Genomic DNA, 26,768 nt, shown 5'->3' with positions numbered 1-26,768 from the left:
TTCTGCAGAACTTTTAAAATCTTCCAATTTGCAAATTGATTTAGTAAATTGGTATTGTTTTGACTCACGAAGGACACTAGTAAAAAGTAGAGGAAACTAAGTTCATTTTTCTAAAAAGGAACTTGGTCTAGGCTATTTTGGCAAAAGAATTAAACATACTGTAGAAATCATTCTAAATCACATCTGGCATTTTCCAAATCCAAATTAATTATTTCCAGTTATAAAGTACATTTAATAGTAAGAAACCAATAATTATGATAGTAATGGACACTATTATATTGCACACATTCTATGTACAAGGCACTTTACAAATGTCTGTATTCTTCATAACCTATGTTAATATTCTACATTTGAAATTTTTAAAAAATGAGTCTCAGTGAGACAAATGTGCCACAAATCAAGTAAATGGCAGAGCTGAGATACAAACCAAGTTATCTAAAAGCCCAGATTCTTAGATGGCAATGAAAGGCGGGTGGTAAAGTGGCTTTCCCTTTCCTAATCTCAATCTCTTCCCTATCCTCCCTGTCCCTGTCCCTGTTGTTCTTCCTCCCTCCCACTCAGATACATTCTCTCATTCATTTCCACAGAAAGGCGATACAATGTAGTGGGCTGACCATGGGGTTTGATAAACAAACCTGCACTTAAGTTGTGACCTTGCAAGACTTCAGTGGTACAAATTACGTGATGGACCTCCATTACCCATTATTTTTGATTAAATAAACATACACACTGCCTAGTACATAGACACTTGCTGTATTTGTGCCTTTCCCTTTGCTCTCTTTTGATAGCCTGAAGATCAAATGAAGATGAAGTAAAAGTACTCTAACAAGGATGGAAGTGGTCCTTTCTACTAACCTACAAAACACATATATGGTTAAGTAATCGTAAACAACTTTGTGGCATCTAACCATGATTTTTATCCATAAAATATAAGGGAATAATATATAATGGTCACATGGGATTTAGCCTACAAATGCAAGCTTGGTTCAACATTCATAACTCAAACAATGTCATTCACAATATCAATAGCCTAAGGAAGAAAATCCATATGAATATTTATATAGATGCAAAGAGTGTGACATTCATTCAATAGCCATTTATGATTTTTAAAAATACTCAGCTAATTAGAAATAGAAAGAAACTTTCTCAGCCTAATAAAGAACATCTATTAAAAAAAAACTCACAGCTAACTCATACTTAATGATAAAAGATTGATTTTCCCCTATAATCAGGAATAAGGCAAGAATCTGCTCTTACCACTTCTATATAACATCATACCAGATGGAAGTCCTAACTAATGCAGTAAGAGAAAGAAAAAAAGATAAAATTGGAGAGGAACAATAAAACTTTTTTTTTTCTTCACTGAAGGCATAGTTATAAAAGCAGAAAGTCCAAAAAGCATCTACAAAAAACTACTAGACCTAATAAGTGACTTCAGCTAGGTCGTTAAATAGAAGGTCACTATACAAAAACCAATTATAGTTTTACATACAAGCACGGAGCAACTGGGGGCTGAAATTTTATAGGCATCATTTATAATAACATCAACGTATATGCGATACTCAAGGATCAATCTAACGAAGTATTGCAAGATTTATATGTTGAAAATTATGAAAAACACTGATGAGAAAAACCAAAGAAAATGTAATCAAAGAGATAAACTGTGTTCATGAATCAAAGGACTCAACATCATCAATACTGCAGTTCTCTCCCATATTAATCTATAGATTCAATTCCACCCCAAATAAAATCCGAGCAGGTTTCTCTCTTAAAAAATTGCAAGGTGGTTCTAAAAGTCATATGGGGAAACAAATAATCTAGGATAACTAAAAAAAATCAAGAAAAGAAAAAGTTGGAGGGCTCAAACCAACTGATTTCAAGACTTAGTATAAAGCTATACTATACAAGACAGTGTGATACTGGCAAAAGGATAAACACATAGTCAACAGAACAGAGCAGAACAGAAATTGATCCATGCATACATATGGTCAATTGATCTTTGATAAAGTGGCAAAGTTAATTCAGTAGACAAAGGACAGCCTATTAGTCTTTCAACAAATGGTGCTTCAACAATAGAACATATCTATATTAAAAAATGAACCTCAACCCAAACAGTGCTCTTTATACATAACTTGAATTTGATCAAAGACTGAAATATTTCTTACATAGGACAGAAGAAGCATGAACCATAAAAGAAAAAAATATTGATAAATTGAATTTCATCAAAATTGAAAACTTTTGCTCTTTGGAAGACAATAAGAAAATAAAAATAAATAAGAAAACACGCCTATCAACAGACGATTGAATAAAAAAGTTAGGGTTCATATATACAATGGAATATATTACTCAGCCATTAAAAAAATGAAATCCTACCATTCACAACTACATGGATAGACCTAGAGGTAGGTTATTATGCTGAGTGAAATAAGTCAGACAGAGAAAGATAAATACCATATGATTTCACTTATATGCAGAATCTAAGGAACAAAAAGAACTAACTGAAAACAGACTCACAAATCAGAGGATGATCTGGTGACGGCCAGAGGGGAGGAGAGTTGGGGGATTGAGAGAAAAGGGTTAAGGGTTGAGGAAGTACAAATTAGTAGTTGACAGATGGTTATGGGGTTGCGGAGTACAACATAAGGAATGCAGTTAGCATTAATGTAATGGCTAGGTGAAGAGCCAGAGGAGAGAAAGAGCAATTAGGGGGATCATTTCATAAACTATATAAATGTCTAAACAATATACTGTATACTTGAAACTAATAATAAAATAACATTAAAAAAAGAAAACAAGACATAGACTGGGAAAAATATTTGTAAAACACATGTGACAAAAGGCTGATAACCAGAATACATAAAGAACCCTCAAAATTGTGTCTGTGTGTGTGTGTGTGTACACAGACACAAAACTGTCTATTTAAAAACTTGCCCAATTAAAAACCATTAACAGACACTTGCTCAAAATCATTAGTCATTAGGAAAAATGCAGAATAAAATTACAATGAGATTACCACTAACCAACTACTAAAATGGCTAAAATTTTAAAAGACAATAACAATGTTGGCAAAGATACTGAAGCAACTGGAGCCTTATATATTGCTGATAGGAATCAAAACTGAGTCACTTTGAAAAGTCTGATAATTTCTTATAAAGTTAAACACTTATAAAAAAACAAGCCATCCCGCTCCTTGGTATTTACCTAAGAGAAATAAAGATATATGTCCACACAAACATCTGAATATAAATGTTTAGAGCAATTTTATTCATAATCAACTGTTGAATGGATAAACAAAGTGTAGTACATTCATATAGTGGAATTTTACTCAGCAATAAAAGGCAGCAAACTTTGAATGCATGCAATGACATACATGACTCTAAAAAGCATTACGCTAAGTGAAATACGCCAGACTCAAAAGGTTATACGTTTTGATCCCATTTATATGAAGTTTTGAAAATGACAAAACTATAGAGACAGATATCAGATCAGTAGGTTGCCAGGGGCTGGTAGTATAGGGAAGGGATTGACTACAAAGGAGCATGTGAGAACATTTTACATGACAGAAAATTCTATTATCTTGATTCCAGTAGTGGCTACAAGCTATATATAATTTTGTCAAATTCACGGACTTGTACATACTAAAAAAAGGAAAATTTTACTGTATGTAAATTATACCTCAATAAATCTGAAAAAATGCACAACACTTCAAAATAGGCCAACTATTTTATGCAGAGATCTACGACTAATCTGAACTAAAAGTGCTGAGTTTTAACTATAAGTTTAAGATTCATGATTAAAGAATAGGAAGATAAAGATAGTTTTGCGTGTCTTTCAGGGCTCACTGATAAAATTGTGTAAAAAAGGCCTGTGGGAAGAAAGTGATAAATATGTAACTTAAGACCGAAATACCACATTTGCTATTTATTTGAAACAGATTAACCTAAAATGATAAATGGCCACTAACTGTCATTACCAATTGCTTGAGTTTGTAGCTGACTCATTCAAAGGACTGCCTAATGAGACAGGAACCTGTTCAAGTACTAATTCTCATTAATTTACAAGTGTTCTGATTTATAAGAGCAGAGAAGAAGCATATTCATTCTGTGTGATTTCTTTCTCTTGATTAATTTTGAAGAGACACAGTAGAAGCTTATCTTGGCAGCAAAGACTGCAGGGCAGGAGAAGTTAAAGAGTTGTCCTATCCCCACTCCCACCCCCAAGGGCCTTTCTCCTTGTTTGGAAAGCTATTCAGTGACGGTTGTAGGCAGGTGTCTAGCAGGGGTCCCCAAACCCCAGGCTGTGGACCGGTACCGGTCTGCAGCCTGTTAGGAACTGGGCCACACAACAGAAAGTGAGCGGCAGACAAGTGAGTGAAGCTTCATCTGTATTTGCAGCCGCTCCCTAGCGCTAGCATCACTGCCTCGGCTCCACCTCAGATCACTAGGCATTAGATTCTCATAGGAGCACCAGTCCCTGGTGCCAAAAAGGTTTGGGGCCACTACAGTAGTGGATAAACCAGCATGCATGGTCCTGGGTTTGTAGGGAGCTATAGTCCAAACAGTGGTAGTAGTCATTTAAGTAGCATTCTCAGAGCCCCAAGGGAGACCTAAACTGACAAAACATACTAAGAAGACTTGTCTTCATTTCTTCACTCACTCATTCATTCATCTAACAAATATTTTTTTTCAATTTCTAAATATTTATATTTTAAAGTAAAGCACTACTTATATCTCCTACAAATATATATTACATATTCAAACACTACTTTTTTGGTTAGTGACTAGTTTTAAACTATATTTGTCTGATATGATGTATGCATGTGTGCGTATATATATTATATATATAATATACATATTATATATATATTATATATAAATAATTTATGATAAAAGTGGGCAACAGTTTTAACAAAACCAATCTCTTCAGCCAATGTGATTAAATTTTCTGATAGTTTGCTGCCAGAACTTTTTTGAGGGAATTACTACTGGACAACATTCATATGGTAACGTTTTATTGAAAAAGAAATAAACCAAATGTGCTTCCTTCAGTATCTTTGGATGCTAGACATTTTTCCTCTTAAGGAATTTATTACTAATTACAGAATTTACAAAAGAAAAAAAAAACCTTTCTCATTTGATGTCATTAACAAATTGAAATGTGAGTGAATACAAGATTAAATCACATTGGAGACAAAGACAAATGTCCATATCTCTCAGCATTATGGCTAGCATTGTACAAGATTAATGTATCCCTTACTTTCTGAGGTATGATTACAACCTGTTTACAGAAAAGATAACTGAAGTTTCTCAAAATTAAGTAAATTACCCAAATTTTCATAGCAAACAAATTACACAGCCAAAAATTAAAACCCAAATCTTGCTGACTCCATTGAAATTCTTCAGGACTGTCCTCCTAAAGAAATATAAGAGAAAAGACATGATGACATTGTGAATTAAAAGCTAGATTTGAATGAGAAATGTACTACTGAAGTTTAAAAAATAATGAGCAGTTGGGAAGAAATGGTCATTCAATTGTTTATAAATTTCCCCAAATCCCTTCACAGAAATAGCAATTTTAATGGCAATAAAGACAAATACTTCAATAAACTAGGGATGTAATATGCCCAAATACTTCAGAATACAAGTGAGTTTTCCAAACCACTTGTATATAACAAGGAAACGATCTACAGTGGTGCAGAGGATAGTGAAGGGAAGATTCAAAAACTGTCCTGAATTCAGGCAGTGAGGGAACGATATCAAATGCTGAACACTGCTTTAAGGTCACACCCCAGCCACAAAAGGGGCTCCAACAAATATTTATCAACTGCTCAATCTGGGCCAGGCTCTGTGTTAAGGCTGAAAACACAGAGATAACTGCTTGGTCTACGATAGCTTACAATCTTCTGGTGGGCAGGGGTGGGGGTGTTTAAAGTCCAATAACAGCTAACAGGCTGGAGGGCACCTTAATGGAAGAGGAAAGTTACAATTGTGATTTATTCCTCCTTGAATGCCATTTTCCATCAAGTTATCAGCACCCAGAGTTCACCAGGAAAACAAGACTGGCAGTCATTCCAGGTAGCAGGAACAGCATATGCAATGTAAGTATGAGTAAGCATGATATAGCCCAGAAATTGCACAAAATTCTGGGGTACTGACAGCCTGATGGAAAATGGTACATAATGAAACTGGAGAGGTAGGCATGACTCAGGTTGAGAGCTTTGTAAGTTGTGCCTAAAAATTAGCTGTCAGTTTGTGGAGTAGACAATGCAAAGCCTATTAACGGAAGTAAGAAACTAAGATTTGCATTTAGAAAGATGATTCCAAGGGCAAGTCAAGGATAGACAGAGGCAGAAAGGAGATGAGGAGTTTCCTCTCTCTCTTTTTCAGGTAGTTGAAAAGCTGATGGGAGTACCATAAAGGTGGTGTTAATTGAGGAGCTCCTTCAAGAAGCAACTTTGAGTCATGCAGAAAAAATGACCCATTTTTCTGCCCACTGCATGTCTCTAGTTAGTGACTGTGATTATTTCTCTATTCACCTCCCCCACCAGAGTAGCAGCTCCCTAATGACAGTAATGGACACACACACACACACACAGACACGACACACACACACACAGACACCGCGACACACACACACACACACACACTGCAGTCCTAGCTAACAGATGTTCAGTAACCGTGCTGACTGACTGAACAAATAAATTAATTAACTGATAGTTTAGGCCCAAGAAACCAATTGAGAACTGTTGGAAAATATGACTGATGTGTTATTTTGGGAGTTGGTAAGCCACCCATCACATGGAAAGCTGAAGTGGATACCTTTGGAAATCTTCCAATGTGAAGATTTTATGATTCTTGGCCACTCCCTTGAGAAAGTAACAAGTGGCTGAAAATGGGGTGTAAGATTTGTTCTAAAGAAAGACAAAAATGGTCCAATAAAAATGTCAACAGGTCAGTTTATAAGATCAGGAAATAATGAACTAAGTCAGCCAGAAGCTAATAGTACATTTTTTTAATAATGGCCCCAGAGAAAGGAAACCACTAACCATCATAATTAAGCTTCTGAAGGCAGGCAGTTCAGTAGATCAGGCCCTGTAGTCTACACAGACCCCTCCATATCGGAGGAAGAGAATGTCAGGTGTATGAAGGTAGGCCTAGAAGCAAGGTCTTGGAGGAATTCCAAGTAGGCAAGAGCGTATAACTGGAAAAGGAGAGTGGGTAGCAATAGGCAGAGGTCCAAGCAGGTGAGCAGTGAGCAACACGATACTCAGCATGGAGAAAGCAGACAGAATACAATAGCAAGGAAATCTGGTAAAAAGCAATTAGTGAACAACAATGAGCTGCAAAGTCCCAATCACAAGCAGGCATCTAGGCAGAGCTTAAGTTCCTGGCTAAAAGAAAGCATATTCCTAAGCTTGGAGAAACCAGGGCACCAACCACTGTTCAAGGACTTCACAGGTGAAAAACAGGACAGGGCCCAGTTTCTGGCACAGAAATACAAGACCGTTCTTAATCACAAGGAAGTAAGCAAAAGCAGCCTCACAAAAACCTAAGTAAGCACACAAAAGTCAAAATGAGAATAGCACACATGCTGATCTGCTGAGCTAGCAGCCTGAGGTTCCTGAAATTCTCCCCAACGCAGGATAGGTTGGGGCCCAAAGCCTCATTCAGGGCTGATCTGCCCCAACTCTGTCCACTGGATTACTGTGAAGACATAAAAGCCAGAAGGCCCTCACAGCCCTCCCAACATCAGACAGCATGAGGCAAGACCATAAACAGAAAAGAGTTGTTCAAAGAATATCAATGAAAGAAAAAAAGAGAGTCTGTCAAGTGGAAGGATCAGGAAAGAAGAATATGCAATTCAGTGTATAGACATCTCTCCTCACTTTTCTCCATCCACTACCCATTTCTCAAATCCAGAATACATATTTTAAAAAGCTCTATGGCCCTTAGGTATTACCCAGAAACCTATTCATTTATATTTTGTTCATTTTTATATTTGTAGCCATATCTAGAAAACATAATAATTTGACATTTCTTCCTTGGTCAAGACCCATGCCCCCAACTATATATAAAACATGTTATGGGACGATTAGATTCCTATCACATTTTTTCCTAATGTAGCATATGATCATAACATGTAACTGGGAAGACAGCCCATATTGCTACTCTTATTTCCCATTTTGAACCACAGACTCAGAAGGTCTTGAGGGGTTTAAACAATGCTTTGGCCTATCTACTCCCACTGTACAGATAAAAACCTGAGAACCATTGAGCAAAGTTGCATAAAACAACAAACTAGTGGCAAAGCCAGCAATGAAATCCAGATGCCTCTGCTCCTTCCATGTTTGCAGCGTCAGCAAATCTGGGAGATATGCCCATCATTAGGTAGGAAGCAAATTCAATTAAATGCATTCACTCCTAATTTTTAACCCTTTCCATGGAGTTCACACACAGCCCAATAGAAAAATCTCTTTCCATCTGCACATATGTTCTTCGATACATAACAGAATGGAAATCCACTAGAGGTTATACAATTTGGATCACATCCAACTCCAAAGCAAGAGAAAGCCTCAATCATCACCATCTGATTATAAGATTTTGCTGCTGTGGAAAATTAATAAAATTCATCCTAGAGGCTCATCTGTTGTGTGACATACTCATTCCTTGATATCGAAACTCCCTAACAAATCTCAACACAAAATGTGCTGATGACTTCTTTTGCTAGTACTTTCAGATCTTCATCTGTTACTGTGACTATCACTTGCAGGAATGTAAATAAGAGGTTGCTTGATCCATAATATCTATATAATCCTTTGTACTTATATGAAAGCTGGGAGAATAGAAAGGGTCTCATTTAGGGAAATATTTTTCACTGTTATTTCTGAATATAAATAAGTGAAAAGAGAAGGTGAGAAAGTCTAATAACTGGCAAATCATAAATAACTAAGTTGCAATAACATTTGAAGAATGTGATTTAAATTATTTAACAATAGTCACCTGGAATCAAATAGTTATCTGTTTACTTTCTGTGTGCCTTTCCTTTGGGAACAATCTTCCTAAGAAGTGCTTTAAGTTTTGTTAGGTGCCAAGGACATGAATTAAGGATGGGGTAGGTAAAGAGTGAGTGGGGCTGCTGGGGACAATGTGTCCATGGCGCTGACCCTGGTCAGCAGTCTTTGAGCAAATACTGTCACTTGCTAATAATTCTTTCTCCCTCATTCTTTGCTTCTTTTGAATCTGGTGATTTCTAGGAATGAACCTTCTTTGTGACATATGCTGTATATTATTTAGATTGAAGAAGCCCCAAGTTTATGTGAAGTAAAGCAATGTTCTTTTTCAAAGCTCTCAGTTCTTAAAATATCAAAACCTGCAAAAAACACATTCAGAGTTGTCATTATCCCTTCAGATCAATAGCTCAGTCACAGTATCATGAGATATTAAGAAAGGAGTTAAGAAGACAAGCAAATCTTAACGGCTGCATCTATTCTGGCAAAAGAAGCACAGCAGAGAGGTACAAACATATTAAAAACCATTTTAGCAAGTGAGTTCTTGCCAAGCAAAAAAATTCTGGGCCACTCTATATATTCAAATGTTTTCAAAGAGGTTTTTAGCTAGCAGGCAATTACATTCTAAGAGCAGCTACAGGCAAACAAACAGAGGTTTGGAGACTGAAAAATAAGAGTACATATGGGCAATAGCTGGAGACAGGAGTATTTGCAAAAATATATTAGGTTCCCTTAACTGCTCCAGAACAAATATTCACGAAAATATTCATTTTAATTTTAAATCCCTTCAGCCGAATAAACTTCACAATTTAAATAAACATTTGAAACATGTCAAATGCATATACTTATCTCCTAATTGAAGTAAAACTTAAAAAGGAGATACCAAAAAATGAGAAGAAGGTCCTGCTCAGTAAGAAAACATGGAATCTTACATTTTAAGAACAATATCTTCAGCTGTACTTAGTGACTTGTTTCCAAAGAGTACAGTATGGAAAGGAGGAAAAAATTAACTTTACAGTGCAGAAATCTGGTAAACACTAGTAAAGACAGGTGATTAAGGTCAACACCAACAGAGATAAGTTATATTGATAATATGCACTCTTAATGTGGTGTGGTAAAAATGGCACTTCACCACTCCAGTCTTCCTCCCAAAACTCAATAGCCTCAGTCTAATCATGGAAAAAGAAAAAAACAGAGAAATCTCAACTGAGGGACATTCTACAAGACACCTGACCAGTACTTCTCAAAACTGTCAACATCATTTAAAATAAGGAAAGTTTGAGAACCTGTCACAGCCAAGGAGTCCAAGGAGATATGATAACTAAATGTGATGTGTTATCTTGGATAGGATCCTAGAATAGGAAAATTACATTAATGGGAACATGAGGAAATCCAAACAAAGTATGGGCTGTAATTAATAATAATGTATCAATATTGGTTCACTGATTGTGACAAATGTACATTATTAGTGCAAGATGTTAATAATATGGGAAACTGCATGTGGGGCATATGAAAACTTATTGTGCTATCTTTGCAACTTTTTTGTAAATCGAAAAATACTCTAAAAAGTTTTTAAAAATATTTAAAATTTGTTTCTTGGATACCTCCCTTCTCCACTCAAATTCTGTGCTTCTAAACAGGTATAAGAGAATCAATGAAACTTGGGCATCTGTTGTGTGAGAAAGAAACCTGCAATTAATTTCCTATGGATCACCTAATAGTCATGAGGAGGGAATGGTTTTGTCAAAAGTGTCCTTGAATCAAACATGGAGCAAATGTAAAGTCAATGGCAAAACTGAGGATGAGTGACCTTTAATAATGTAGTCAATCAGCAAAAACAGAGTGATGGTATAGCACAGCCCTGGAATCCAAAGATAGCAAAAATTATGTGCATCCAAACCTCAGTAATGCTTCAAATGCTTTAGATATAAATCTAGAAACGACAACAACTTAAGCTTTAGCAAAAAATAGTTTTGACTCTGTATAATAAACATTTAAAAAATTAAAAAACAAAGTGCTCTAACCCTGGAATCATGGGCATTATCAGTTTTATAATCATTTCCTGGGTTTGGATGGAAGTAGATAAAAGTTAGATTCAGTGGGATAAAGGCTGAAAGTGCTATGTAATTTTTAAAGTTGGTTGACTAATCAAGCAGACCTTGCTTACATTTCAGTTGACATCTGAAGACATCAAATGATAAAAAAGGAAGGAGGGGAGAGACTGAATAGTAGTTTATTACCCACTGTTGGTCAGAAACAATGTACTTAATTTTGAAATTGGGTTTAGGGAGTGATGTCAGAAACATGGCAGAGTGAGAGACGTCCCCAGATCTCTCCCCTTGAAACAACAATAAGCTGAACATCTAAAACTCAACAGAAAACACCCAAACTGCACACCAGCATGTCTGGGTGAGGAATCTGCGCATAAGAGCTACCACAGGGTATCTTGTACCCTATAGTAGTAAATAAATTATGTTATGAGTCTCTGGGAAAAAAAAAAAAAAGAAAGTGGATTTAAAATGAAGTTCACGCTTTACTTAGCCCGAGTTAACCCTCAGTCAATATTTTTATAGAACACTGGTTTTCACACATTACGCATCAGCATCACCTGGTTGGTCTGGTACAACAGAGTGCCAGACCTCACCTCCAGAGTTGCTGATGCAACAGGTCTGAATCAGAGGCCAGAGAAGTATGTTTTTAATAGCTCCCAGGTATTGAAGATACTTGTCTTTGATACTTGTCTTTTGTAACATTCCAACAACATAAAAAAAAAATCATACCAAACCCAAATTTACATGATTTGGGAAATTTCTGCTTTTTCTTTAGCAACAAGTATTTTTTTTGAGCATTGATTCCAGTGCCCTGCACCATACTAGATACTAGATCTGAGTATAGAGCAGTAAATACATAAAAGCGCTGGTCTTTAAATCTTGTTCTAGAAGGGGAGGCAACTAATAATTAGTTCCAAGATGGATAATTAATTATAATTACAAAAAGACCTATGTAAGAGAAGTAAAAGGTACTATGAGACCCTGTGAGACTGGGTGGTCTGACCTGAGTAGGGGTGAACGGAAGGCTTCCTTAAGGAAGTGGTGCTTGAGCTTAGTTTTGGAGGAATAGAAATGGGGTCCTTGGGGACAGGCTTCCATACAGTGGGAGCAATGTGCAGTAGGAAGGTGGAACCAGTGGAATTGCAGTGTACAAGACAAGAGGCAGTAGTAGATGTTGATGCACAGGCAGGCAGAGCTGGTAGGCATGGTAAGGAGTTTAAACCCTACTTTCACTGTGAGGGAAACCACTAGGGTGTCTTAGCATGAAGCTGACTTAAATTAATGTATGTTTTTAAAAAATCGGTCTAGCAGCTTTGCAGAGATGGATTAAGAATGGATCCAAAAAATATTCAAAAAGCATAATCTTCAGGATTTGGTGAAAGACTGGTTAAGGTGGACTGAGCGACAGGAAGAAAAATTCAAGGGTAACTTCCAAGACTGTAAAATGTTGTGAAGTGACCACTGATGCTTTTCCGGTCAGACTTGAGTTTTTCTCTGTGGTGTAGCATGAGAGGCAAAAAATGTATCTTATCAGCACTTTCAAAAGGATAGATTCACAAAAATACTTAAACAGTAGGATGACAAATCAAATGCTTCCCTTTTCCAAGAAAGGAAAATTCTTTTTGAGAGCATTATATATTAAGCTCAAAGTTAACCTTATTGTCTCCTTTCACAGTTGTGGAAGCAAAGACTGACAGAGTTATTCATCATATTCTGCAGTCTGTGAACTATAAGAACAATTTTATTTTTATCTATTTCATGGCACTTATCACCTTCTGCCTTGTATTGTTATATATCTATGTATCGTATCCTCCTTTATAAACTGTAAGTTCTCTAATGAAAGACAATGATTACTACAACAATAAAAAATCCCAGAGACAATCTACGTATCCAAACCCAGTGGTGTTGAATGTGGGAAAGGGCATTAGAGAAAAAATTGGCAGAAAATCCACTTCTTTTTTTCCCTATTAAGCAAAGGAGTTGTCCTTAGGGAAAAAAAAAAGTGATGCAGGAGTAGAAAAAGGTGATTATGTATTTTACATTGAAATATACTTAAAGCAGCACTCAAATATAATTAAAGAAAATAGTGAAGGGCTAGAAAGTATTGCTTGTTGTAATTGGAAGGCCAAACTAAGCAAGATTTAGATGACCATGAGTGAACATGAAAATACTTCTTTTTTTATGTTGCTACATCCTTAAAACAGCTGACTGAAATTAACCAGAGTTCTATAGCAGACTCAGATCAGAAATAATGCCCATCCTTAGAAAAAAATCAACTCCCTGAGAGAAAAAAAACAAAAACAACAAAACTATAAAACAAGAATGTGCAACACTCTGAACTGAGAGTTGCAGAAGAATCTTAGTTCCTCCCCTCTTAGGGAGCTAAGCTTATCAACTATCAAAGAGTCAAGAGAAAATCTTTCAGTCCAAAATCTCTCAGAAAGATGCCTCAGTCCAGGTTACAGCATTATAATTCATCAACCCAGTATTCATTGTTTAAGGCCTTCTAGTACTGCTTGCTCTAAATGAAACTGTGGCATAATGGTACCATTCCACTAACCAAATACCTTCAGACAAGATCTAAGATTCAAGCATGTGAAAACCGACTCTGCATAATGGTAGGCCTCCTAACAACTCAGAAGGGCATTTCTTGCTCACAGACTTCATTCAAGGCTTTATTCACATGGCACCTTTTCAGGGAGCCCTTCCTTTGTCATCTTATGAAAAATTGCAACCTTCATCACCTGATACTTCCTATCCTCCTTCCTTGCCTTATTTTCCCTTTATCACTAGCATAGAAGATATTCCAATTATTTATCTTGTTTGTTGTCTGTCTCCCTGTCTACTGGTTGTCTGCCAAAATCTGTTCATCCTTTCTTCTTGAGCACCTACCTGGCTTTTCAGCTAAAAACGACACTTCCCTGTATCTCTTGTGGCTAGGGAGGACCACGTTAACTGATTTCTCCAAAGGTATATGTAATATTGATGTATGAAACTTCCTGGTCATGTTCCTAAAGAAGCTTGCCTTGGACCCCTCTTTCCTTCTAGCTGGCTAGAACTTGAAAACCAAATGCTGAGGAAGGCAGAACTGCTCCACTAGCCTGGGACTCTGAATAATCTCATGGGATAGAGGCTGGCTCCTTGCCCTGGGCTATTACATGCCACAAAGACAAACATCTTTCCTGGCCACTGTATTTTGGAGTTCTTTGTTATATCAGTTTACCTTCTACCCTAACAACACCCTCCTGCATTAAAATGTAAGGTCCATGGGGACAGAGATTTTTGTCTGTTTTACTTATCAGTGCATCCCTAGCAAGTAGAACAGTGCCTGACACATGGTAGGACACTTGATAAATATTTGTGAATTGATTAAATGGACAACTTCACTGTTACTCTTCCATATCTCCAAATCGCCTTTGTGGCTTAAAGAAGTTCGGATCATAATATCCAAGTTGTTCCCAAGACAGTGCACCAAAAGTTCTTATACTTCTTTCCCTGCCATCTTCCCCTTCCCTCCATTGCATTTGCCCTTCAGCTCCATTTACCTTCATTTCAGTTTCCCAAAGTGCCTGGCTCTTGCTCAACTAAGAGCCTTTGAACAAGCTGGTTCCACTATCTACTCCCAACCCCCTTTGTAGGAGCAGTCCCTCACTGAATTCTATTTTTAATCAATCATAAATAATTATTTTTATTTTCTTAACTTTTCTTTTTGAAATAATTTAAGACTAACAAAAAAGTTGCAAATACATAAATATATACATAAAGATCTCCCATAAACTTTCACCCAGATTCCCCAAATGTTAATATTTTTCATAATAAGAGTACCAGAATTGAAATCATGGAAATAACATTGCTATAATACTGTTATCTAATTTATAAAAGTCATTTGGATTTCACCAACTGTCTCACTAATGTTCTTTTTCTAACCCAGGATCCAATCTAGGATTTCACATCGCCACTTAACTGTCAGGTCTCCTTAGTCTCTTAGTGTGGGACAACACCTCAGTGTTTGTCTTTCATGACCTTGACTCTGTTAAAGAGCAAAAGTCAGAAACTATATAAATGTCTAACCAATGTACTGTATACTTGAAACTAATAATAAAATTAAATTGGAAAAAAAAGTCAACTCAGTAAATCTGAAGATCTAATTGGGCTTATTAAGCAATTAATGAATGGGGCAGCATCTCATCTAGCAACTGGAAGTGCACTCAGAGGAGTTATACAAAATGCAAGATTTTTAAAGGCAGAAAAAGTTTGAGACAAGAAATTTAAAAGTGGATTATTTCAGGTAAAGTCACCTTCTCTTAGGGGAAGGCAGGGGGTCTTATCCAGCAGATTATCTCACCAGTGCTAACCAAGAAATTCCAGACTGATTGGTTTAAAATTCCACTTCTGGGAGAATCCCTAACTGCAATTAGATTGGTAATTAAGTCTTAGTGGGGCTTAGCAAGAGTGACTCCATTTTGGGTCTGTTGTTTCTTTTTAACAACATTAATAAAATGTCCCTTAATTTTGAAGAAAAAAAAAGTAGTCCTTCAGTTATCTGCTTAAACATCATCTCCTCAGATGGAACTTGCTGGCCACCCTATCAAAAATAGACTCTATTTCTGCTATGTTTCTATTCTTTATTCTTAACTTATAAAAATGAATAATTATAATTTTTGGCTTATTTTTAACAGTAAATAGATTATAAGTCCCATAAGGACGCAAACCACTTGACTATGTTCACCACTCGGTCCCCATTGCTTAGCATAGTGCTTGGCCAGTCATAAGAAGTCAATAAAGCAGTGAATAAATGATTGCATTAAAGATGATGAGTGTTTTTAAATTATTTTGAGGTAGACATGAGTTAAAGCACATGTAGCTCTCCATAAATGCAGTCTTCAAATGTCCTTGACTACCAATCTGAGGATAATGTAAATTTCTATTTATAGAGCTATAAACCGATGGATATTCTGGCATACCTTTGTTTTCTTAGAAGGATTATCATTCCTCCTTTCCACTACTAGTTTTTAGTTGCTAACAATCAGGTGGAATTTGAATGACTGCTATTGGTAGGATGGACCAACAGCAGCTTTTACCAGGATGTCTCAAATGCAGGTTCGTATGAGCATATACAATTCCAAATAAATGATTATTATATTTTGTGGACATGCCAACTGTCCTCTCAGAACCTCAGACCCAAAGACCAAAGTTCCTCTTATCTCTCAGGTCAAGGCTTCAGGCCATCAATATGCTTCTGGATTATGTAATCTGAAGTGACCCTCTAGAACTGTGGGCACCAGACAAACTGGGCACTCTGGAACACTCTGGAGGTACTCAGTGACATAGACTTTTAAAAATGCTGTTTTTAAAAAATGTCGTTTCCTTCTGAATCTTGTCTGTGGTGGTAGATATATAAAACCTACACATGGGATAAAACTGCATAGAACTAAACGCATACACACAAACACAAATGAGTACAAGTATATCAGGAGAAATCTGATCAGTGGATGTTATCAATGTCAATATTCTGGTTGTGACATTATACTACAGTTTTGCAAGATGTTACCATTGGAAGAAACTAGATAAAGTGTATATAGGACTTCTATTATTTCTTGCATAGCTACAATTATCTCAATCCAAATTTCAATTAAAAAACACTGCTTCAACATAGAAACTCTAGAATGCTACGTAATTCAACTGGTTACTTTTCTGGGAAAAAAAAAAACAGGAAGGAAGAGGAGGCTGAGAAAATGAAAGAGAAGTAGGAGTAAATACCAAACTTCATGGTGGGGGAGATTACTAAAAGAACACTGCGATCTCTGAAAATATCTCCACATATTTTCAGTGTACTTTAAGGTCATAATGTCAAAGAGTAAAAGGTTGTTACAGAACACCTAGTTCAACTCCTGCATTTTATAGATCTGAAAATGAGGCTCAGAAAATAATTTGCTAAACTTTAACACTTTTAGAAAAAAGAAAAAGGAGACCAGCTTTCCAACTCTGGCATAGGGAAGGACTGTTTAAACAAGATATATAAAAGCACTAACCATTAAGAAAAAGACCAAAAATTTTAGCTATATTAAAATTAATAATTTGTTTAGAAGACTCCAAAAAAAAAGGTAAAAGGACAAGCCACAAACTAAGATACTTGCGACAAATATAACCAACAAAAGATTAATACTCTGAATATGAAAAGGACTCATAATTAATTATAAACCAGTATGAGAAGGATAAACAACTCAACAGTAAATAGTTAAAAGACAGAACAAGCATTTCAGAGGGGAAATATAACTGGCCCCAAAACATGCAAAGATGCTTAACTTCTTTAGTAATCACAGAATTGGCAAAAGTAAGAAGTCAGACAATACCAAGGGTTGAAAAATATGAAGCAATGGGAACTCATACATTGTTAGTGGGAATGTATATTGGTAAAACCACTTTGAAGAACAATATCACCTCCTCTTGTAAAGTTGTACACTTCAAGACCTGTCATTATATGTGTGTCTTCCTATACATATGCCTGAGTGTGAGTGTTTGTATGTGCGTATGAATACCTACACAGAGGGGAAAACCCTTTTTATAAATATATACCAAAAGACATATATTCTGTTCATAACAGAGAAAAAAAAATCTGCAAACCACCTAAATGTCTATCAACGGAAGAATAGATAAATTTATATTCTCAAAGTGAAATATTCAGCAGAGACAATGAATGAACTATAGCTACATAAACTCTTATAAAGAATCTTAGGAATATAATGTTGGGTAAGAAAAAAAACTACTATTTCTATAAAGCTCAAAATAAGAAAACTAATATATGATCTAGGCTTGCACACATGAGTTAAAGTTATTTTTTAAAGCAATAGAATGACTCAGAAATAAAATTAATGGTTACAGGGTTGGGGGAGGCAGAGAGGTGAGATAAGGAAGTAGCACATAGGTAGAATTACATTGGTAATGTTTTAATTCTAAAGTTAGGTGGCAGATGCATGGGTGTTCATTTTATTATCATACCTAAATTTTATATGTATTCTTCTATACGCACTGAGTATTAGGTTTTAATAAGAAAGTGATTTCCCTAAGGCTATACTTCTGGTTAGTGGGGGGCACCCTAACAGATAAGTTTTCAGTCTCATACTTCAAAAATCTTCCACAATGCTAGGTATATATTAGGAACCAGAGACATTTGTTGATGCCACCTGAATTTCATGACAACTTAAATTATTGATTCCAAACATGGAGTCAATAAATCCAGTAATATGTCTTCTGACCTGGTTTCATTGTATTTGCTTTTGACATTTCCTTCATTGGTGTCTTTGATAAGTAATATGTCTAAACTTGCATAAGAATATTTTAATAGCACTGCCTTACTTTTTAAAACAGGGATACATATTCTACTGATACTTCTCATCAAAGTCTAGGGTCTAATCTAAGTTAATAAATGATTATGACTTTTAAAATAGATTTTATTTATAGAATTCCATTTCATCAAACTACTCCCTTGCTATAGCTATTATCCTCTGGTTGAATCATTAGCTATAATAAAACATAGCAAGCATCCAATTCTGTTCCACAATACTATTGGTTCTCAAATATATACATATGAATTGTCTACTTACTGCCCCCTACTGTCTCCTAGCAACTGTCACTCAGCCAATCCAAGAGCTGCTTCTCTATCTACCATTGTGCAGCTGTGTTCTAGAGCAGAGATGAGTAACTGTCTTTGAGAAATAATGTCAGGTGGCCACTGACAAAGACGACAGTGGTGATGCTCTCCAGGAAGCCTGCCCATCATATTGTAGCATCACCAAAAATGCTCTCCTCCATTAAAGCTGTTAGTTAAGAGGTTAATATAATCGGAGTTGGGTTTAAGTCTAGAACATAGTACTAACAAAGGAATGAGTCCACATGCGGCCCCTCCCATCATTCAGGTTGGTGTAAAACCAAAAAGCACAACCACTATTAAAAGCCCATGAATAACTCGAACACCACTTAAGTTTGTCATTGTTCCCATTCATACACAATTTAGTTCACACTCATTACTATTAAAGGGGAAACAAGTTTAGGGCAGATTATATAGTCAAATGACCAATCAAGAGATGGAGATCTGAAGAATAACAAATTTAAAAAAAAAACAACAAAACCTGATAGAAATAGTCAAAAAATTTTACTGCTAGACTGTTAAGCCTAAACATATAGTACAAAATTATAAAGCTGGGAAAAAAAACTTAAATACAGATGACCTAGGGACCTTCATGATTCACAGAAGAGGAAACTGAAGACATAGGGTGCACGGCTGATCTTGAATTCCATATTTCTGAACTCCCATTCACTGAACAATCTTAGACAATTCACTTGCCCTCTGACTGTTTCCTCAAATGTGAAATGAAGAGACTGTATGATTAAACGGTCTCTACCAGGGGTCCCTAACCCTTCAGCCATGGATGGGTACCTATCTGTGGCCTGTTAGGAATCAGGCCACATAGCAGAAGGTGAGCGGCAGGCAGGTGAGGGAAGCTTCATTTGTATTTGCAGCCACTCCCCAGCGCCAGCTTCACCACCTCAGCTATCAACAGGCATTAGATTCTCATAAGAGCACTGGTCCCTGGTGCCAAAAAGGTTGGGGACCGTTGGTCTCTATGATCCCTTACAAGTTCTAGGACTTGCTGAGCCTTTCTGACGACGTAGCAGTCTAAACCTTTCATCTTATAGATGAGAAGGCTAGCAAACTATAGTTATTTATGGTAAGGTCATCCAATCCTGGTCTATACACACTTTAGATTTGCTCACGGGTCTTCACATGATCCTAGGACCTAATATAATGGTTAACTTTATGTATCATCCTTAGTGGGCCACATAGTGCCCAGATATTTTGGTCAAACATTCTGGGTATGTCTGTGAGGGTATTTCTGGATGAGATTAACATGTGAACAGGTAAACAGAGTAAATTAGAGCATGCAGATTGCCCTCCACAATGTGAGTAGACCTCATCAAATCAGCTAAAGGCCTAAAGAGAACAAAAATACTGACCTTCTTCTGAGTAAAGGGGAATTCCTCCTGCTTTTGAGCTAAGACATCAATTTAACCTGCCTTCAGACTTGAACTGAAACATTGGTTCCTGCTGCTAGCCCTCAGACTGAAAGTACATCATCAGCTCTCCAGGTTCTCAGGCCTTCCTTCCCACTCTGACTGAAACTATACCATTGGCTTTCCTGGGTCCCTACCTTGCTGACTGCAGATCTTGGAACTTGTCAACCTCCATAATCATGTGAGCCAATTCCTTATAAGAAGTTTCTTTACAGATATGTAGAAGAAATTTATTTATATATATATATATATATATATATATATATATATATATATATGTACACATATAAATAATATTAAGCATATTAAATAGGTATTTATATCTATCTCTATACATATATATATGTGTGTGTGTGTATATATATTACACGCATATAACACACACATATAAAAACACACATGCTATTGGTTCTGTTTCTCTGGAGAACCTAAATATCATAATCAAATGTGTATAATGAACTAATGCTTGTAAAGCACTTAAAACAGTGACAGGAAATTACCACTCTGCGGTTAGCTATTATTATAATGGTAAGAAGGCAAAGCCAACTTACAACTAAACCAATTCCACAAACCTGCAATATATCAATGAAACCATGGATCAGTAATCCAAGATACTGACTGGAATAATTAGTTCTGCACACAGACAAATCCCATTTCAAATTCTGATCCATATAAAATGATAGATTATTTCCATCCTCTTGTATTAAGGGCTTAAATGAGACACCACTATCATTTCTGAATATCTGGTAACCAGCAAAACTGCAAAAAACTCATAAAAATAACATTAAAAGTACTTAGACCTCTATATAACTTTTTTTAAATTTAAAAAATCAAGTATTTGTAATATATGTAGAAAAAAGTTATCAAAAAGACAAAATAAGAAATACTTTTTAATAAGTAAATACTTCATGTTATTTATAGTGAAGTGAGTACTTTCAAAGTATAATAGCGAATTCTCAAGTCAATGTTGAAAATAAATGTATATACAACAATAGTGATGCTCATTATAATATAGTTAAATGCTCAATATAAAAAGTTATTAACCATATCAGAGAATGTTAAATACCTAAAAACATAATGAAAAATATATGGTGTTGTATATGTTACACAACACAGCATGTGAGCCTGGAATAAATGGCTTCATTTCTAAAGTATGAGCAAAAATAATTCTTTTAACTGAACACAAAAGTTAAGTCTAAAGATTGAACAATTTGATCTCTCAGACAGGCTCCAAACATGTATGATTATAAATGGGAAACAAGATGAGAAATACAGATAAGAATTATATTTCAATCATGCAACAAATATTTATTGAGCATACACTGTATGTCGGGCACTGAGGCATTAGCAACGCAGTAATAAGCAAAAATGGTCACTGTTCTTCACGGAACTTACTAGAGGAAAGCTTGAGATTAAATAAGTTAGCAAACAATATGCAAATGTAAAGCTAATTGTGATAAGAATGCAAAGGAAAGGATCATAGTACTATAAGAACCTGGGAACCTGGCAATGTCTGAGGTAAGGATAAGGAACAGCTTCCTTGGGGAAGTGACGATTAAGCTGAGCTCTGAGAGATGAGTAAGAGTACAGGCAACTGACTATAAGAGAGACATTTACCAGACAAGGGAAATGGTACATACAAAGGTCCTGTGACAAATAAAACACAAAAAGTGAGGAAGATTTTTCGCAGTAGTAGAAAAATCCATCCTAAAATCCACACAGAATCTCAAGGGACCCTGAATAACCAAAACAATCCTGAAAAAGAACAAAGTTGGAGGCTTCATACTTTGATTTCTTAACATACTACCAAAGCTACAGTAATGAAAATAACATAGTATTGCCATAAAGACAGATACATAGATCAGTAGAATAAAATGGAAAGCCCAGAAATAAACCCTTATGTAGATGGTCCAATGTTCTTTTTCAAGGTTTCCAAGGCCACTCTCTTTCTGAGCCTTTTCAACGTGTGGCACTGGGAAAACCAAATATCCACATGGAAAAGAATGGAGCTGAACCCTTACCTTACACTATACAGAAAAATCAATTCAAAATGGATTAAAGACCTAAATGAAAGACCTAAAATGATAAAAAAAAAAAAATACTAGAAGAAAACATAGGAAAAGTTTCATGGCACTGGATTTGGCAATGATTTCTATAAGTGTACACTCATTATATAAGCTGGTAACTAAATAACCAGTAATTTAATATTATATAAAGCAGTATCATGAAATAGCACCCCAAATGCTTATTTCTTCCCAGCTCCTGCCTTATTTTTCCCGCACCAAATCATAAGATTGAGGACCACCATCACTGGAGTCATGGATTTCAGAAAGCACTCATGGGAAGATTCCTACAGCTATTGTGGAGACAGAAAGCCACCTGATGTTCATTTTTAGTGCTCTCTTTTTTAAAGTCTAAATTTCACCACAGCAAACATAAGGCATTGAAGATCAAGGTTTCGGTATTTCTGCTGCATTTAGAGTTGAAACCTATGCCCTCTAAATTGACTGGTTCCCCTGTTCTAAGTGCAAAAGCAATAACTCTATCTGATTGCTTGAGTAATTGCCTCCTCCTATAATAAGGTTGTTCATTCTTTGAAATTCCATAAACTTCAATCCTGTGGGTTCCCTACCACTCAGTTCACATGCTACCTTCTCTATAAATCCCCTCCCCAGCCAATAGGGCCAGAGTAAGAGTCAGTGCCCTCTTCTGAATATCTGCTGCACTTACTGTGTGTGCCTTCAAAAGAACAGCGCTGATTACCTGTTCCTTCATGAGGAGGTTGATCCTGTGAGTTGTGCTGTCTAATGACTGCAAGCTACTGGAGAGCAGGGCTGTGCCTTACATACCTCTATAGCACCAAGTAAGGCATGAGTATTCAAAGGAAGCTTGTGATCCATACGAATGTTTTCAGAAAAGAAGCCAAATTATGAATTATACTATAGATCCCTTAATCCATAGTAGTGCAAACTACATTAATTGTGAAGCTTAAAGAACATCCCAACTGCTTAGACAACAGGTGTAGCTTACATAATCTGCCGTACTGAGCTGTTACTTATTTGTAACAGTTCCCTCTTGGTTTTTGCTCCTTGTTCATTTGTAGGATTACTGCATCTTCCAGTATGATTTCCTGATTTATTCTTGTCCAAATCATAAAAGAATTACTAGTTTCCCTGTTAGATAATAGTGAAAAATGGAGCTTGCACTTAATAACCAGAGAGATACCCTTGGGGTTTTCCATGACTATAAAACAAAACAAAACAAAATCCTAGAACAAAACAATATTTATAAATATTGCTATAAAATCCATTTGTTAATCCAAGAATTTCATATTTTTTTTCTTTTGGTACTTTTTCCTATATAGTCATCCTTGACACCTGCTCTTTGGAATTATGTTACCCAAAAGAATTTAAATCGGCTACCTATGAGCTAACAGCTAGCCAAGTACAAAGTAGGATGAAGTAATAATGCAAATGTGTTGGGACTACGGGTAAATAGATGGAACAAGGATGGGTGGGGACAATAATAAAAGTCCAAAAGTCAAAAAATTAAAATCCACGAACTTGGTGATGCTCCAAAGAGGAAACCAGCAAGTGTTGACGCTAAACTGGCAGAAACATCAATACTTCATGGCTCCCCTACTGGGTGCATCAGTTTACCATCGGCAGGCAATATTAAAAGGCAGGCTGCTCTTCTGCTTGCAAGTGACAAATAGTGAATGCATTCAACAATATGAAAAGAAATGACCCGTAATCCAGAAGCATTGTTGTGTGCAGCAATGAATTGGAGATGGTGATTGCTAGAGGTCTCAGTCTCAGCTTTGCTGGTTAGCTTAATGACGATAGGCAAGTCATTTCCCCTCATTGAAAAATATCAATGTTTCAAAACAGTGTGTAGGAGAGTGTTAACATAGCAGGCCTGAGACTGCTATTCTTAAAAACCTTTGTTTGCAAGGTTGGTACCCTGATGTCTGGGGACTTGGATTTCTGGAAGGTTCCCATGTCTCTGGTAAGAGTAGCTTGCTGTGCCTAAACTGTTTGTGCAAACAATGTGGTTTAAGCTAAATACCTGTTTTCCTTTGTGGAGTCTAGAATTTTGGGTCATAACAGGTATAGGGTGTCTATGTAACCAACTTCCAATAAAAACCCTGGGCACTAAGTCTCTGATGAGCTTCCCTGGTAGAAAGCATGTCATACAAGTTGTCACTCATTGATGGAAGAATTAAGCACAATCTGTGTTACTCCAGTGGGACAGGACTGTTGGAAGACATACCTGGTTTCCTCCCAACTTGGGCCCATGCACATTTTCCCTTTGCTGATTTTGCTTTCTATCTTTTTGCTGTAATAAATCATGGCTGTGAGTGCAACTATATGCTGAGTCCTGTGAGTTCTGTCAGTAAACCATGGGGATACAACTGGTAGTGTTGAGTAGTCTCCCAAACATCTTTCCAATGAACCTGAGAAGTAGGTATTATTCTGTTCATTCTATAAAGTTCAGAGAGGTGAACAGTGTACAAGGAAAATAAATATTGCAATGTTTATTGTATATGGGCGTTCTCAAATTTTAGTGAACCGAAGAACCATCTAAAGTGCTTGCTGGAAATGCAATTTCCTGAGACCTATCACCTAAGACTTGGATTAAGTAGGTTTGAGGCCCAGGAACCTGTATTTATAATAAGCAACCCAGATGATTCTCATGCAAGTAGTCCAAGGACCATATTTTGAGAAATACTTTTGAGTGTATTAACTACAATGCCCACTTTCCCAAGGTGGATAGTAAATGGCAGAGCTAGGATTTGCACTATCTCTTTTAACAAGGTTGAGCCTCTTTTCACAACAAAATTGCTTCCAAATATCTCCAACTCTTCAGTTCCTCTGGTTTGCTCTGCCTTGTCACTACAGGTAGCTGATGGTAACTGGATGCAAACAGAAGAGAAAATATACTACAGGGGTTCTCGAACCCTGGGCCATGGACCAGTACCAGCCTGTGGCCTGTTAGGAACCGGGCTGAACAGAAAGTGAGGGGCAGGTGAGCAAAGCTTCATCTGTATTTGCAGCTGCTCCCCAGTGCCAGCATCATCACTTCAGCTCCACCTCAGATCATCAGGCACTAGTCCCTGATGCCAAAAAGGTTGGGGGCCGCTGGTATACTACATTCCCAGCACCAAATACTAAGTGGTATCCTGAATCCAAATAATGAACACTTACCACGGAAAGTCAAAAGATATACAGCTCTTGGAGAGTTAACACTGTAGCTTTGGTTTTCAAAAAAAAAGATTTGATGTGCTGGTGGCAACAGAAAATATAAACTTATGCACAAATTAATAAAATATGAACCTGCTTACAATTTTAGAAGTTGAGGACAGTATGTCATAGTTCTACGAATGAGCAAGAAAGGGGAGGGTGCTAAAGGTAATATTTCTGGCCAATCGAGATAACAGCCTTAAGTAAATGTTCAACTTTTTCTGATTTTTAAATGGGCATAAAAATATTTTTTTCTCATTTAGAATAAACATAGTATGGCCCTTTGTTCACTGAAAAAAACTTATTTTCAGTGCTGTGCACTTAAGAGTAGCCCAGTCTGAAATGCATAAACTTCTTGGTAGCTGCTTACTCAACTGTTCATTTTTCAACTGTTATTACTGACTCAGACTGTTACCAATTCAGTTCAAAACAGTTGAAAAAACAGTTCAGCAAGTATTTATTCAAAACAGTTCAGCAAGTATTTATTTAGCATCTACTGTTTACTTGAGGCTATACTAGCTGCAAGATCATTATTAAGAAAACTATTCTCATTTTCCCAAGAAGACCCAGGTGAAGAAGAGACTAGGAAAATACAGACACCATCATACTTTAAGACACATATAAAAGAGGAGCCTCAAACACACACATACACACACACACACACACACACACACACACACACACACAAATAACATTTGCTTTAATAGGGTAGACCAATTTCCCCATAATCTATTAACTAAATATGGGGCAAAAAATTGATGACAATCTATTTCAGAAATACAGATTAACCTCCTAAATCTGGATATCCATGGTCCAACATTATCTATAAACCACAGAAAATCAAGAAGTCAGCCAAACCAGCAATCTGTCCATACACGGCAGTAATTGGGCCATCTGCCAACGTGCTGGCATAGGGCATCCCACACTCTTATCTGCAGTGCTGAGCATTCATTCATCATTAAACTGCAGTAGTGTTAACATAAGTTGCAATCGTGCTCATGTTTGTTTTACATTCACTACTGATCTACCCTTATACCAGGCCAAGAAGGTTAAGTGTTAAGTGAACGGAAATAAACTTGAAAACAGTACCTAATTCACATATGGAAGCCCAGAAGCTTCCTCCACCAAACCAGAAAATAATCCCCAAACTCAAGAATTCCAGACTCAAAAGCTTAATCCGTATAAAGCATTACAGATGTACAGGAAATTCCACTGCCTCTATGAAAAAACAGTATTTTTATTTTGTGTCCCATGTTTTCACCCTCTTTGGGAGAACTAATCAACCATGTTAGACAAGCAGTCAGCCTTGATTTCTTTCTGTCACTCAGTACGTGAATTCACTCATGGACTAGTTCTTCACATAGCATCCGGACACAGGAGGATTAGTTATGGTTC

At 36.5% G+C, this 26,768-nt stretch overlaps 1 protein-coding gene and 1 non-coding gene across 5 annotated transcripts in view; one reads left to right on the top strand and one right to left on the bottom strand.

Annotated features, from left to right (window-relative positions):
- Positions 1 to 26,768, bottom strand: part of ATP11C (ATPase phospholipid transporting 11C (ATP11C blood group)) — a 158,658-nt gene that overhangs the window by 127,509 nt on the left and 4,381 nt on the right. The window lies entirely within an intron of this gene.
- Positions 790 to 919, top strand: LOC120613258 (U6atac minor spliceosomal RNA). The gene has a single exon (XR_005655641.1). It is a non-coding gene; the product is annotated as a U6atac minor spliceosomal RNA (small nuclear RNA).

This window comes from Pteropus medius, unplaced genomic scaffold (genome assembly GCF_902729225.1).
Source record: "Pteropus medius unplaced genomic scaffold, Ma_sr-lr_union100, whole genome shotgun sequence".
Lineage (NCBI taxonomy): Eukaryota > Metazoa > Chordata > Mammalia > Chiroptera > Pteropodidae > Pteropus > Pteropus medius.
This window is presented reverse-complemented; position numbering and strand designations above follow the sequence as displayed.